This window comes from Denticeps clupeoides, unplaced genomic scaffold (genome assembly GCF_900700375.1).
Source record: "Denticeps clupeoides unplaced genomic scaffold, fDenClu1.1, whole genome shotgun sequence".
Taxonomy (NCBI): Eukaryota; Metazoa; Chordata; class Actinopteri; order Clupeiformes; family Denticipitidae; genus Denticeps; species Denticeps clupeoides.
Window position 1 is genome coordinate 640 of NW_021630008.1, and position 12,917 is coordinate 13,556.

The 12,917-nt window shown below is 40.1% G+C and overlaps 12 pseudogenes; all 12 read right to left on the reverse strand.

Annotated features, from left to right (window-relative positions):
• Positions 1-605: 605 nt before the first annotated feature.
• Positions 606-724, reverse strand: LOC114780128 (uncharacterized; annotated as a pseudogene).
• An 809-nt stretch (positions 725-1,533) lies between these two features.
• LOC114780125 (uncharacterized) lies at positions 1,534-1,652 on the reverse strand (annotated as a pseudogene).
• Positions 1,653-3,112: 1,460 nt separating this feature from the next.
• Positions 3,113-3,231, reverse strand: LOC114780132 (uncharacterized; annotated as a pseudogene).
• A 160-nt stretch (positions 3,232-3,391) lies between these two features.
• Positions 3,392-3,510, reverse strand: LOC114780126 (uncharacterized; annotated as a pseudogene).
• A 2,387-nt stretch (positions 3,511-5,897) lies between these two features.
• LOC114780124 (uncharacterized) lies at positions 5,898-6,016 on the reverse strand (annotated as a pseudogene).
• Positions 6,017-6,824: 808 nt separating this feature from the next.
• On the reverse strand, positions 6,825-6,943 carry LOC114780133 (uncharacterized; annotated as a pseudogene).
• Positions 6,944-7,751: 808 nt separating this feature from the next.
• LOC114780134 (uncharacterized) lies at positions 7,752-7,870 on the reverse strand (annotated as a pseudogene).
• An 810-nt stretch (positions 7,871-8,680) lies between these two features.
• LOC114780135 (uncharacterized) lies at positions 8,681-8,799 on the reverse strand (annotated as a pseudogene).
• Positions 8,800-8,959: 160 nt separating this feature from the next.
• LOC114780127 (uncharacterized) lies at positions 8,960-9,078 on the reverse strand (annotated as a pseudogene).
• Positions 9,079-9,608: 530 nt separating this feature from the next.
• Positions 9,609-9,727, reverse strand: LOC114780136 (uncharacterized; annotated as a pseudogene).
• A 440-nt stretch (positions 9,728-10,167) lies between these two features.
• Positions 10,168-10,286, reverse strand: LOC114780129 (uncharacterized; annotated as a pseudogene).
• A 716-nt stretch (positions 10,287-11,002) lies between these two features.
• Positions 11,003-11,121, reverse strand: LOC114780137 (uncharacterized; annotated as a pseudogene).
• Between the last annotated feature and the right edge of the window lie 1,796 nt (positions 11,122-12,917).

A 12,917-nucleotide genomic window follows, 5' to 3' on the forward strand; every position in this document is an offset into this window, starting at 1 on the left:
GGCCCTATTGCCGACTCCCTATTCTAAAAATCCGCTTAATATGACGTATCAGATATTAAACTGACATCAGGGTGCGTAGCACCTTAAGGCCGAGGGCTGGAAAACCCCACCTAATTGATTCAGCTCCACCCCCACTCCATAGCCAAGCCTGTGAATGATCGTAGTAGAGCACGCACAGAAAAAGAAACCTGAAGAGAAGATTAAAAAAAAAAGAAAAAAGGCGGGAAAACATATCAAAGAAAGAAAATACTCCATAACTTACTTTTAAAAAAAGTTAACAAAGTGATGTAAATACTTTCATTTTAAAAGTTTTACAATAGTTAAAGCTTACAGCACATGGCATTCCCAAGGTAGTCTCCCATCCAAGTACTAACCAGGCCCAAGCCTTCTTAGCTTCTGAGATCAGACAAGATTGGGCAATCTTGAGCTGGCATGTCCGTAAGCAAACTCTGCTTGAAAATCTTGGACTTTAAACAAAAGGGCTTTGAAAAGCATTATAAAGTGCGAAAACTCCCGCTTTACTGTCAAATTATGATGGAGAAAAGGCAAAAAAAGCTAACAAAGCCATGTAAATACTTTCATTTTAAAAGTTTTTCAATAGTTAAAGCTTACAGCACCTGGTATTCCCAGGTAGTCTCCCATCCAAGTACTAACCAGGCCCAAGCCTTCTTAGCTTCTGAGATCAGACAAGATTGGGAATTCTTCAGCTGGTTTGTCTGTACACAATCTCTGCTTGAAAATCTTGAACTTTAAGCCAAAGGGGCTTGAACACATATCAAAGAGTGAAAACTCCCGCTTTACTGTCAAATTATCATGGAGAAAAGGCAAAAAGTTGGAGTGGTAAGCTTTTATTTGCAATACAACAAATAAAGTGCACACCTTCTAGAGGCAATGCAATACTGGGTCGATGAACGGAGCGGATGGAGCAGGCCCTATTGCCGACTCCCTGTTCTAAAAATCCGCTTAATATGACGTATCAGATATTAAACTGACATCAGGGTGCGTAGCACCTTAAGGCCGAGGGCTGGAAAACCCCACCTAATTGATTCAGCTCCACCCCACTCCATAGCCAAGCCTGTGAATGATCGTAGTAGAGCACGCACAGAAAAAGAAACCTGAAGAGAAGATTAAAAAAAAAAAAAGAAAAAAGGCGGGAAAACATATCAAAGAAAGAAAATACTCCATAACTTACTTTAAAAAAAGTTAACAAAGTGATGTAAATACTTTCATTTTAAAAGTTTTACAATAGTTAAAGCTTACAGCACCTGGCATTCCCACGTAGTCTCCCATCCAAGTAGTAACCAGGCCCAAGCCTTCTTAGCTTCTGAGATCAGACAAGATTGGGCAATCTTGAGCTGGCATTGTCCGTAAGCAAACTCTGCTTGAAAATCTTGGACTTTAAACAAAAGGGCTTTGAAAGCATTACAAAGTGCGAAAACTCCCGCTTTACTGTCAAATTATGATGGAGAAAAGGCAAAAAAAGCTAACAAAGCCATGTAAATACTTTCATTTTAAAAGTTTTTCAATAGTTAAAGCTTACAGCACCTGGTATTCCCAGGTAGTCTCCCATCCAAGTACTAACCAGGCCCAAGCCTTCTTAGCTTCTGAGATCAGACAAGATTGGGCATTCTTCAGCTGGTTTGTCTGTACACAAACTCTGCTTGAAAATCTTGAACTTTAAGCCAAAGGGGCTTGAAAACATATCAAAGAGTGAAAACTCCCGCTTTACTGTCAAATTATCATGGAGAAAAGGCAAAAAGTTGGAGTGGTAAGCTTTTATTTGCAATACAACAAATAAAGTGCACACCTTCTAGAGGCAATGCAATACTGGGTCGATGAACGGAGCGGATGGAGCAGGCCCTATTGCCGACTCCCTGTTCTAAAAATCCGCTTAATATGACGTATCAGATATTAAACTGACATCAGGGTGCGTAGCACCTTAAGGCCGAGGGCTGGAAAACCCCACCTAATTGATTCAGCTCCACCCCACTCCATAGCCAAGCCTGTGAATGATCGTAGTAGAGCACGCACAGAAAAAGAAACCTGAAGAGAAGATTAAAAAAAAAAAAAAAGAAAAAAGGCGGGAAAACATATCAAAGAAAGAAAATACTCCATAACTTACTTTAAAAAAAGTTAACAAAGTGATGTAAATACTTTCATTTTAAAAGTTTTACAATAGTTAAAGCTTACAGCACCTGGCATTCCCACGTAGTCTCCCATCCAAGTAGTAACCAGGCCCAAGCCTTCTTAGCTTCTGAGATCAGACAAGATTGGGCAATCTTGAGCTGTCATGTCCGTAAGCAAACTCTGCTTGAAAATCTTGGACTTTAAACAAAAGGGCTTTGAAAGCATTACAAAGTGCGAAAACTCCCGCTTTACTGTCAAATTATGATGGAGAAAAGGCAAAAAAAGCTAACAAAGCCATGTAAATACTTTCATTTTAAAAGTTTTTCAATAGTTAAAGCTTACAGCACCTGGTATTCCCAGGTAGTCTCCCATCCAAGTACTAACCAGGCCCAAGTCCTTCTTAGCTTCTGAGATCAGACAAGATTGGGCATTCTTCAGCTGGTTTGTCTGTACACAAACTCTGCTTGAAAATCTTGAACTTTAAGCCAAAGGGGCTTGAAAACATATCAAAGAGTGAAAACTCCCGCTTTACTGTCAAATTATCATGGAGAAAAGGCAAAAAGTTGGAGTGGTAAGCTTTTATTTGCAATACAACAAATAAAGTGCACACCTTCTAGAGGCAATGCAATACTGGGTCGATGAACGGAGCGGATGGAGCAGGCCCTATTGCCGACTCCCTGTTCTAAAAATCCGCTTAATATGACGTATCAGATATTAAACTGACATCAGGGTGCGTAGCACCTTAAGGCCGAGGGCTGGAAAACCCCACCTAATTGATTCAGCTCCACCCCACTCCATAGCCAAGCCTGTGAATGATCGTAGTAGAGCACGCACAGAAAAAGAAACCTGAAGAGAAGATTAGAAAAAAAAAAAAGAAAAAAGGCGGGAAAACATATCAAAGAAAGAAAATACTCCATAACTTACTTTAAAAAAAGTTAACAAAGTGATGTAAATACTTTCATTTTAAAAGTTTTACAATAGTTAAAGCTTACAGCACCTGGCATTCCCACGTAGTCTCCCATCCAAGTAGTAACCAGGCCCAAGCCTTCTTAGCTTCTGAGATCAGACAAGATTGGGCAATCTTGAGCTGGCATGTCCGTAAGCAAACTCTGCTTGAAAATCTTGGACTTTAAACAAAAGGGCTTTGAAAGCATTACAAAGTGCGAAAACTCCCGCTTTACTGTCAAATTATGATGGAGAAAAGGCAAAAAAAGCTAACAAAGCCATGTAAATACTTTCATTTTAAAAGTTTTTCAATAGTTAAAGCTTACAGCACCTGGTATTCCCAGGTAGTCTCCCATCCAAGTACTAACCAGGCCCAAGCCTTCTTAGCTTCTGAGATCAGACAAGATTGGGCATTCTTCAGCTGGTTTGTCTGTACACAAACTCTGCTTGAAAATCTTGAACTTTAAGCCAAAGGGGCTTGAAAACATATCAAAGAGTGAAAACTCCCGCTTTACTGTCAAATTATCATGGAGAAAAGGCAAAAAGTTGGAGTGGTAAGCTTTTATTTGCAATACAACAAATAAAGTGCACACCTTCTAGAGGCAATGCAATACTGGGTCGATGAACGGAGCGGATGGAGCAGGCCCTATTGCCGACTGCCTGTTCTAAAAATCCGCTTAATATGACGTATCAGATATTAAACTGACATCAGGGTGCGTAGCACCTTAAGGCCGAGGGCTGGAAAACCCCACCTAATTGATTCAGCTCCACCCCACTCCATAGCCAAGCCTGTGAATGATCGTAGTAGAGCACGCACAGAAAAAGAAACCTGAAGAGAAGATTAAAAAAAAACAAAGAAAAAAGGCGGGAAAACATATCAAAGAAAGAAAATACTCCATAACTTACTTTAAAAAAAGTTAACAAAGTGATGTAAATACTTTCATTTTAAAAGTTTTACATTAGTTAAAGCTTACAGCACCTGGCATTCCCACGTAGTCTCCCATCCAAGTAGTAACCAGGCCCAAGCCTTTTTTAGCTTCTGAGATCAGACAAGATTGGGCAATCTTGAGCTGACATGTCCGTAAGCAAACTCTGCTTGAAAATCTTGGACTTTAAACAAAAGGGCTTTGAAAGCATTACAAAGTGCGAAAACTCCCGCTTTACTGTCAAATTATGATGGAGAAAAGGCAAAAAAAGCTAACAAAGCCATGTAAATACTTTCATTTTAAAAGTTTTTCAATAGTTAAAGCTTACATCACCTGGTATTCCCAGGTAGTCTCCCATCCAAGTACTAACCAGGCCCAAGTCTTCTTAGCTTCTGAGATCAGACAAGATTGGGCATTCTTCAGCTGGTTTGTCTGTACACAAACTCTGCTTGAAAATCTTGAACTTTAAGCCAAAGGGGCTTGAAAACATATCAAAGAGTAAAAACTCCCGCTTTACTGTCAAATTATCATGGAGAAAAGGCAAAAAGTTGGAGTGGTAAGCTTTTATTTGCAATACAACAAATAAAGTGCACACCTTCTAGAGGCAATGCAATACTGGGTCGATGAACGGAGCGGATGGAGCAGGCCCTATTGCCGACTCCCTGTTCTAAAAATCCGCTTAATATGACGTATCAGATATTAAACTGACATCAGGGTGCGTAGCACCTTAAGGCCGAGGGCTGGAAAACCCCACCTAATTGATTCAGCTCCACCCCACTCCATAGCCAAGCCTGTGAATGATCGTAGTAGAGCACGCACAGAAAAAGAAACCTGAAGAGAAGATTAAAAAAAAAAAAAAGAAAAAAGGCGGGAAAACATATCAAAGAAAGAAAATACTCCATAACTTACTTTAAAAAAAGTTAACAAAGTGATGTAAATACTTTCATTTTAAAAGTTTTACAATAGTTAAAGCTTACAGCACCTGGCATTCCCACGTAGTCTCCCATCCAAGTAGTAACCAGGCCCAAGCCTTTTTAGCTTCTGAGATCAGACAAGATTGGGCAATCTTGAGCTGACATGTCCGTAAGCAAACTCTACTTGAAAATCTTGGACTTTAAACAAAAGGGCTTTGAAAGCATTACAAAGTGCGAAAACTCCCGCTTTACTGTCAAATTATGATGGAGAAAAGGCAAAAAAAGCTAACAAAGCCATGTAAATACTTTCATTTTAAAAGTTTTTCAATAGTTAAAGCTTACATCACCTGGTATTCCCAGGTAGTCTCCCATCCAAGTACTAACCAGGCCCAAGTCTTCTTAGCTTCTGAGATCAGACAAGATTGGGCATTCTTCAGCTGGTTTGTCTGTACACAAACTCTGCTTGAAAATCTTGAACTTTAAGCCAAAGGGGCTTGAAAACATATCAAAGAGTGAAAACTCCCGCTTTACTGTCAAATTATCATGGAGAAAAGGCAAAAAGTTGGAGTGGTAAGCTTTTATTTGCAATACAACAAATAAAGTGCACACCTTCTAGAGGCAATGCAATACTGGGTCGATGAACGGAGCGGATGGAGCAGGCCCTATTGCCGACTCCCTGTTCTAAAAATCCGCTTAATATGACGTATCAGATATTAAACTGACATCAGGGTGCGTAGCACCTTAAGGCCGAGGGCTGGAAAACCCCACCTAATTGATTCAGCTCCACCCCACTCCATAGCCAAGCCTGTGAATGATCGTAGTAGAGCACGCACAGAAAAAGAAACCTGAAGAGAAGATTAAAAAAAAAAAAAAGAAAAAAGGCGGGAAAACATATCAAAGAAAGAAAATACTCCATAACTTACTTTAAAAAAAGTTAACAAAGCTATGTAAATACTTTCATTTTAAAAGTTTTTACAATAGTTAAAGCTTACAGCACCTGGCATTCCCACGTAGTCTCCCATCCAAGTAGTAACCAGGCCCAAGCCTTCTTAGCTTCTGAGATCAGACAAGATTGGGCAATTTTGAGCTGGCATGTCCGTAAGCAAACTCTGCTTGAAAATCTTGGACTTTAAACAAAAGGGCTTTGAAAGCATTACAAAGTGCGAAAACTCCCGCTTTACTGTCAAATTATGATGGAGAAAAGGCAAAAAAAGCTAACAAAGCCATGTAAATACTTTCATTTTAAAAGTTTTTTAATAGTTAAAGCTTACAGCACCTGGTATTCCCAGGTAGTCTCCCATCCAAGTACTAACCAGGCCCAAGCCTTCTTAGCGTCTGAGATCAGACAAGATTGGGCATTCTTCATCTAGTTTGTCTGTACACAAACTCTGCTTGAAAATCTTGAACTTTAAGCCAAAGGGGCTTGAAAACATATCAAAGAGTGAAAACTCCCGCTTTACTGTCAAATTATCATGGAGAAAAGGCAAAAAGTTGGAGTGGTAAGCTTTTATTTGCAATACAACAAATAAAGTGCACACCTTCTAGAGGCAATGCAATACTGGGTCGATGAACGGAGCGGATGGAGCAGGCCCTATTGCCGACTCCCTGTTCTAAAAATCCGCTTAATATGACGTATCAGATATTAAACTGACATCAGGGTGCGTAGCACCTTAAGGCCGAGGGCTGGAAAACCCCACCTAATTGATTCAGCTCCACCCCACTCCATAGCCAAGCCTGTGAATGATCGTAGTAGAGCACGCACAGAAAAAGAAACCTGAAGAGAAGATTAAAAAAAAAAAAAGAAAAAAGGCGGGAAAACATATCAAAGAAAGAAAATACTCCATAACTTACTTTAAAAAAAGTTAACAAAGCTATGTAAATACTTTCATTTTAAAAGTTTTTCAATAGTTAAAGCTTACAGCACCTGGCATTCCCACGTAGTCTCCCATCCAAGTAGTAACCAGGCCCAAGCCTTCTTAGCTTCTGAGATCAGACAAGATTGGGCAATCTTGAGCTGGCATGTCCGTAAGCAAACTCTGCTTGAAATCTTGGACTTTAAACAAAAGGGCTTTGAAAGCATTACAAAGTGCGAAAACTCCCGCTTTACTGTCAAATTATGATGGAGAAAAGGCAAAAAAAGCTAACAAAGCCATGTAAATACTTTCATTTTAAAAGTTTTTTCAATAGTTAAAGCTTACAGCACCTGGTATTCCCAGGTAGTCTCCCATCCAAGTACTAACCAGGCCCAAGCCTTCTTAGCGTCTGAGATCAGACAAGATTGGGCATTCTTCATCTGGTTTGTCTGTACACAAACTCTGCTTGAAAATCTTGAACTTTAAGCCAAAGGGGCTTGAAAACATATCAAAGAGTGAAAACTCCCGCTTTACTGTCAAATTATCATGGAGAAAAGGCAAAAAGTTGGAGTGGTAAGCTTTTATTTGCAATACAACAAATAAAGTGCACACCTTCTAGAGGCAATGCAATACTGGGTCGATGAACGGAGCGGATGGAGCAGGCCCTATTGCCGACTCCCTGTTCTAAAAATCCGCTTAATATGACGTATCAGATATTAAACTGACATCAGGGTGCGTAGCACCTTAAGGCCGAGGGCTGGAAAACCCCACCTAATTGATTCAGCTCCACCCCACTCCATAGCCAAGCCTGTGAATGATCGTAGTAGAGCACGCACAGAAAAAGAAACCTGAAGAGAAGATTAAAAAAAAAGAAAGAAAAAAGGCGGGAAAACATATCAAAGAAAGAAAATACTCCATAACTTACTTTAAAAAAAGTTAACAAAGCTATGTAAATACTTTCATTTTAAAAGTTTTTCAATAGTTAAAGCTTACAGCACCTGGCATTCCCACGTAGTCTCCCATCCAAGTAGTAACCAGGCCCAAGCCTTCTTAGCTTCTGAGATCAGACAAGATTGGGCAATCTTGAGCTGGCATGTCCGTAAGCAAACTCTGCTTGAAAATCTTGGACTTTAAACAAAAGGGCTTTGAAAGCATTACAAAGTGCGAAAACTCCCGCTTTACTGTCAAATTATGATGGAGAAAAGGCAAAAAAAGCTAACAAAGCCATGTAAATACTTTCATTTTAAAAGTTTTTTAATAGTTAAAGCTTACAGCACCTGGTATTCCCAGGTAGTCTCCCATCCAAGTACTAACCAGGCCCAAGCCTTCTTAGCGTCTGAGATCAGACAAGATTGGGCATTCTTCAGCTGGTTTGTCTGTACACAAACTCTGCTTGAAAATCTTGAACTTTAAGCCAAAGGGGCTTGAAAACATATCAAAGAGTGAAAACTCCCGCTTTACTGTCAAATTATCATGGAGAAAAGGCAAAAAGTTGGAGTGGTAAGCTTTTATTTGCAATACAACAAATAAAGTGCACACCTTCTAGAGGCAATGCAATACTGGGTCGATGAACGGAGCGGATGGAGCAGGCCCTATTGCCGACTCCCTGTTCTAAAAATCCGCTTAATATGACGTATCAGATATTAAACTGACATCAGGGTGCGTAGCACCTTAAGGCCGAGGGCTGGAAAACCCCACCTAATTGATTCAGCTCCACCCCACTCCATAGCCAAGCCTGTGAATGATCGTAGTAGAGCACGCACAGAAAAAGAAACCTGAAGAGAAGATTAAAAAAAAAAAAAAGAAAAAAAGGCGGGAAAACATATCAAAGAAAGAAAATACTCCATAACTTACTTTAAAAAAAGTTAACAAAGTGATGTAAATACTTTCATTTTAAAAGTTTTACAATAGTTAAAGCTTACAGCACCTGGCATTCCCACGTAGTCTCCCATCCAAGTAGTAACCAGGCCCAAGCCTTCTTAGCTTCTGAGATCAGACAAGATTGGGCAATCTTGAGCTGGCATGTCCGTAAGCAAACTCTGCTTGAAAATCTTGGACTTTAAACAAAAGGGCTTTGAAAGCATTACTAAGTGCGAAAACTCCCGCTTTACTGTCAAATTATGATGGAGAAAAGGCAAAAAAAGCTAACAAAGCCATGTAAATACTTTCATTTTAAAAGTTTTTCAATAGTTAAAGCTTACAGCACCTGGTATTCCCAGGTAGTCTCCCATCCAAGTACTAACCAGGCCCAAGCCTTCTTAGCTTCTGAGATCAGACAAGATTGGGCATTCTTCAGCTGGTTTGTCTGTACACAAACTCTGCTTGAAAATCTTGAACTTTAAGCCAAAGGGGCTTGAAAACATATCAAAGAGTGAAAACTCCCGCTTTACTGTCAAATTATCATGGAGAAAAGGCAAAAAGTTGGAGTGGTAAGCTTTTATTTGCAATACAACAAATAAAGTGCACACCTTCTAGAGGCAATGCAATACTGGGTCGATGAACGGAGCGGATGGAGCAGGCCCTATTGCCGACTCCCTGTTCTAAAAATCCGCTTAATATGACGTATCAGATATTAAACTGACATCAGGGTGCGTAGCACCTTAAGGCCGAGGGCTGGAAAACCCCACCTAATTGATTCAGCTCCACCCCACTCCATAGCCAAGCCTGTGAATGATCGTAGTAGAGCACGCACAGAAAAAGAAACCTGAAGAGAAGATAAAAAAAAAAAAAAAGAAAAAAGGCGGGAAAACATATCAAAGAAAGAAAATACTCCATAACTTACTTTAAAAAAAGTTAACAAAGTGATGTAAATACTTTCATTTTAAAAGTTTTACAATAGTTAAAGCTTACAGCACCTGGCATTCCCACGTAGTCTCCCATCCAAGTAGTAACCAGGCCCAAGCCTTCTTAGCTTCTGAGATCAGACAAGATTGGGCAATCTTGAGCTGGCATGTCCGTAAGCAAACTCTGCTTGAAAATCTTGGACTTTAAACAAAAGGGCTTTGAAAACATTACAAAGTGCGAAAACTCCCGCTTTACTGTGAAATTATGATGGAGAAAAGGCAAAAAAAAGCTAACAAAGCCATGTAAATACTTTCATTTTAAAAATTTTACAATAGTTAAAGCTTACAGCACCTGGCATTCCCACGTAGTCTCCCATCCAAGTAGTAACCAGGCCCAAGCCTTCTTAGCTTCTGAGATCAGACAAGATTGGGCCATCTTGAGCTGGCATGTCCGTAAGCAAACTCTGCTTGAAAATCTTGGACTTTAAACAAAAGGGCTTTGAAAACATTACAAAGTGCGAAAACTCCCGCTTTACTGTGAAATTATGATGGAGAAAAGGCAAAAAAAGCTAACAAAGCCATGTAAATACTTTCATTTTAAAAGTTTTTCAATAGTTAAAGCTTACAGCACCTGGTATTCCCAGGTAGTCTCCCATCCAAGTACTAACCAGGCCCAAGCCTTCTTAGCTTCTGAGATCAGACAAGATTGGGCAATCTTGAGCTGGCATGTCCGTAAGCAAACTCTGCTTGAAAATCTTGGACTTTAAACAAAAGGGCTTTGAAAACATTACAAAGTGCGAGAACTCCCGCTTTACTGTCAAATTATGATGGAGAAAAGGCAAAAAAAGATAACAAAGCCATGTAAATAATTTCATTTTAAAAGTTTTTCAATAGTTAAAGCTTACAGCACCTGGTATTCCCAGGTAGCCTCCCATCCAAGTACTAACCAGGCCCAAGCCTTCTTAGCTTCTGAGATCAGACAAGATTGGGCATTCTTCAGCTGGTTTGTCTGTACCCAAACTCAGCTTGAAAATCTTGAACTTTAAGCCAAAGGGGCTTGAAAACATATCAAAGAGTGAGAACTCCCGCTTTACTGTCAAATTATCATGGAGAAAAGGCAAAAAGTTGGAGTGGTATGCTTTTATTTGCAATACAACAAATAAAGTGCACACCTTCTAGAGGCAATGCAATACTGGGTCGATGAATGGAGCGGATGGAGCAGGCCCTGGAAAACCCCACCTAATTGACTCAGCTCCACCCCACTCCATAGCCAAGCCTGTGAATGATCGTAGTAGAGCACGCACAGAAAAAGAAACCTGAAGAGAAGTTTAAAAAAAAAAAAAGAAAAAAGGCGGGAAAACATATCAAAGAAAGAAAATACTCCATAACTTACTTTAAAAAAAGTTAACAAAGTGATGTAAATACTTTCATTTTAAAAGTTTTACAATAGTTAAAGCTTACAGCACCTGGCATTCCCACGTAGTCTCCCATCCAAGTAGTAACCAGGCCCAAGCCTTCTTAGCTTCTGAGATCAGACAAGATTGGGCAATCTTGAGCTGGCATGTCCGTAAGCAAACTCTGCTTGAAAATCTTGGACTTTAAACAAAAGGGCTTTGTAACGAATTAGCTCAAGAGGAAATATCTAGAATTAATTATAACTGGTTATAATTAATAATAAACATTTAGACTAGATTTGGGAATAAGCTGTAGCAGAATTAATGTTACAATTACTTGATCTGTCCGTCCACGGAGCAGATAATATAATTATTTATCAATTCTGGGAATGATTATCCCCCCTCTTGTCAGGAAAGGTAGCTTTCCCACTCTGCGTACTAGCAGTAATTTAGCATGTAAACTTAAAGGGTCAAACGTTCAGTGACTCCAGATGTGAGCAGCACACAGAAACAAACGATTGTGAATTTAAAGAATTTAATAAACACGGCTATAGGTAACATACAACAATTAGACAAACATATACATACAGGGTAAAGAAAAGTGATGAAAAGAGAATGGCAGTATTACACATCAATTTACCACAGCCTAATGAGAATCGCCAGAGAATTCTTAAGTTCACCTTAAAAAGGGGTTTAAACGTGCATCTAAATAGTTACTTGCATTGGTCCTTATTTCATGCAAAAGAGTCCTGATGCGGTAGGGTCACGATCTTCGATCCTTAGGCCTGGCGCTGGAGGTCCTCCTTGAAGGTAAACTTTCCAAAGAGTCAAAGTGTTGAAAGAGGTGTCTCGGAAGGAAGAAGAGAAGTTCTGAGCATTCGTGCCTGTGTGACGCTCTTTTTTGAATGCTTTCTGGCACGCCCATCATGTGGCCTGAATAGCCAATCACAAGTGTGACATTTTGGCGGGAGAAGTTCCCTTTGTCTGGGTTTACAACTGACCGGAATTTTTTAGGGCTGGTCCAGAGAGAGACTGTAGTTTGTTGCAGTTACAATTTCTACCTTATAGAAATTGTATGATGTATTTTGTGATCACATGGTATGCATCACTGTTCCAGTAGTAAAGAGAAGTTCCTTCTGACACCAAGAAAGGGACCTTTAGGAGGTAGGAAAGTAGAGATACACTTATACACTTAATTATAGGTAATTAGAGTTTACCTAATGCACAATAGAAAGTTGTAACTAGTATAATTCATACAAGGGAACGTACACACAACGCGTGCATATACGGGATCCACTTATAATCACATATTCCTAGCACAAGATACAGACAATATGTTTTAAGTGTGTGCGTGATTGTGTATTGCGAAGGTGGGGCCAGACAGGAGGTCTTTGGAATGCTTTGAAGCTTGGAGCCCCGATGAGCAGTTTGCAGACCCCGTCTGCTTCGCATCGTCTTGGTGACAGTGGGGGCAGACGGGACAATCAGGCTGAGGGTCCAGGTTGTAATTTGTATGTAAATGTCAAAGGTTAAAAGGTTCTTTGAAGATCAACCATCTATGATCCTACGCAGACGCTACATTTGTGACAGTGGGGGAAGACGGGACGATCAGAGTGAGGGTCCAGGGTTGTAATTGGTATGTAAATGTCAAAGGTTAAAAGGTTCTTTGAAGATCAACCATCTGTGATCCTACGCAGACGCTACAAATCCCCCCTTGTGGCTGAAAAGTGTTCAACTAGAAACCTTATCAGACACATTGGATCATGAAGGTGGGATGACAGATGGATCCTGTAAGTCAGATAGCAGGTGGATCAGCAAGCCTTTGGGTCTTCCATCCGGGTGTTCCCCTCGGTCAAGTTCAGCACTGCCTCCGCCTGGGGTACTCTCCTACGGCGGTTTTTCTTGAAAGGTCCGGGGAAATGCAGCCGTGCACCGGTTCATGGACCTTTGCACCAAATTTACTCTGTTAAACAGG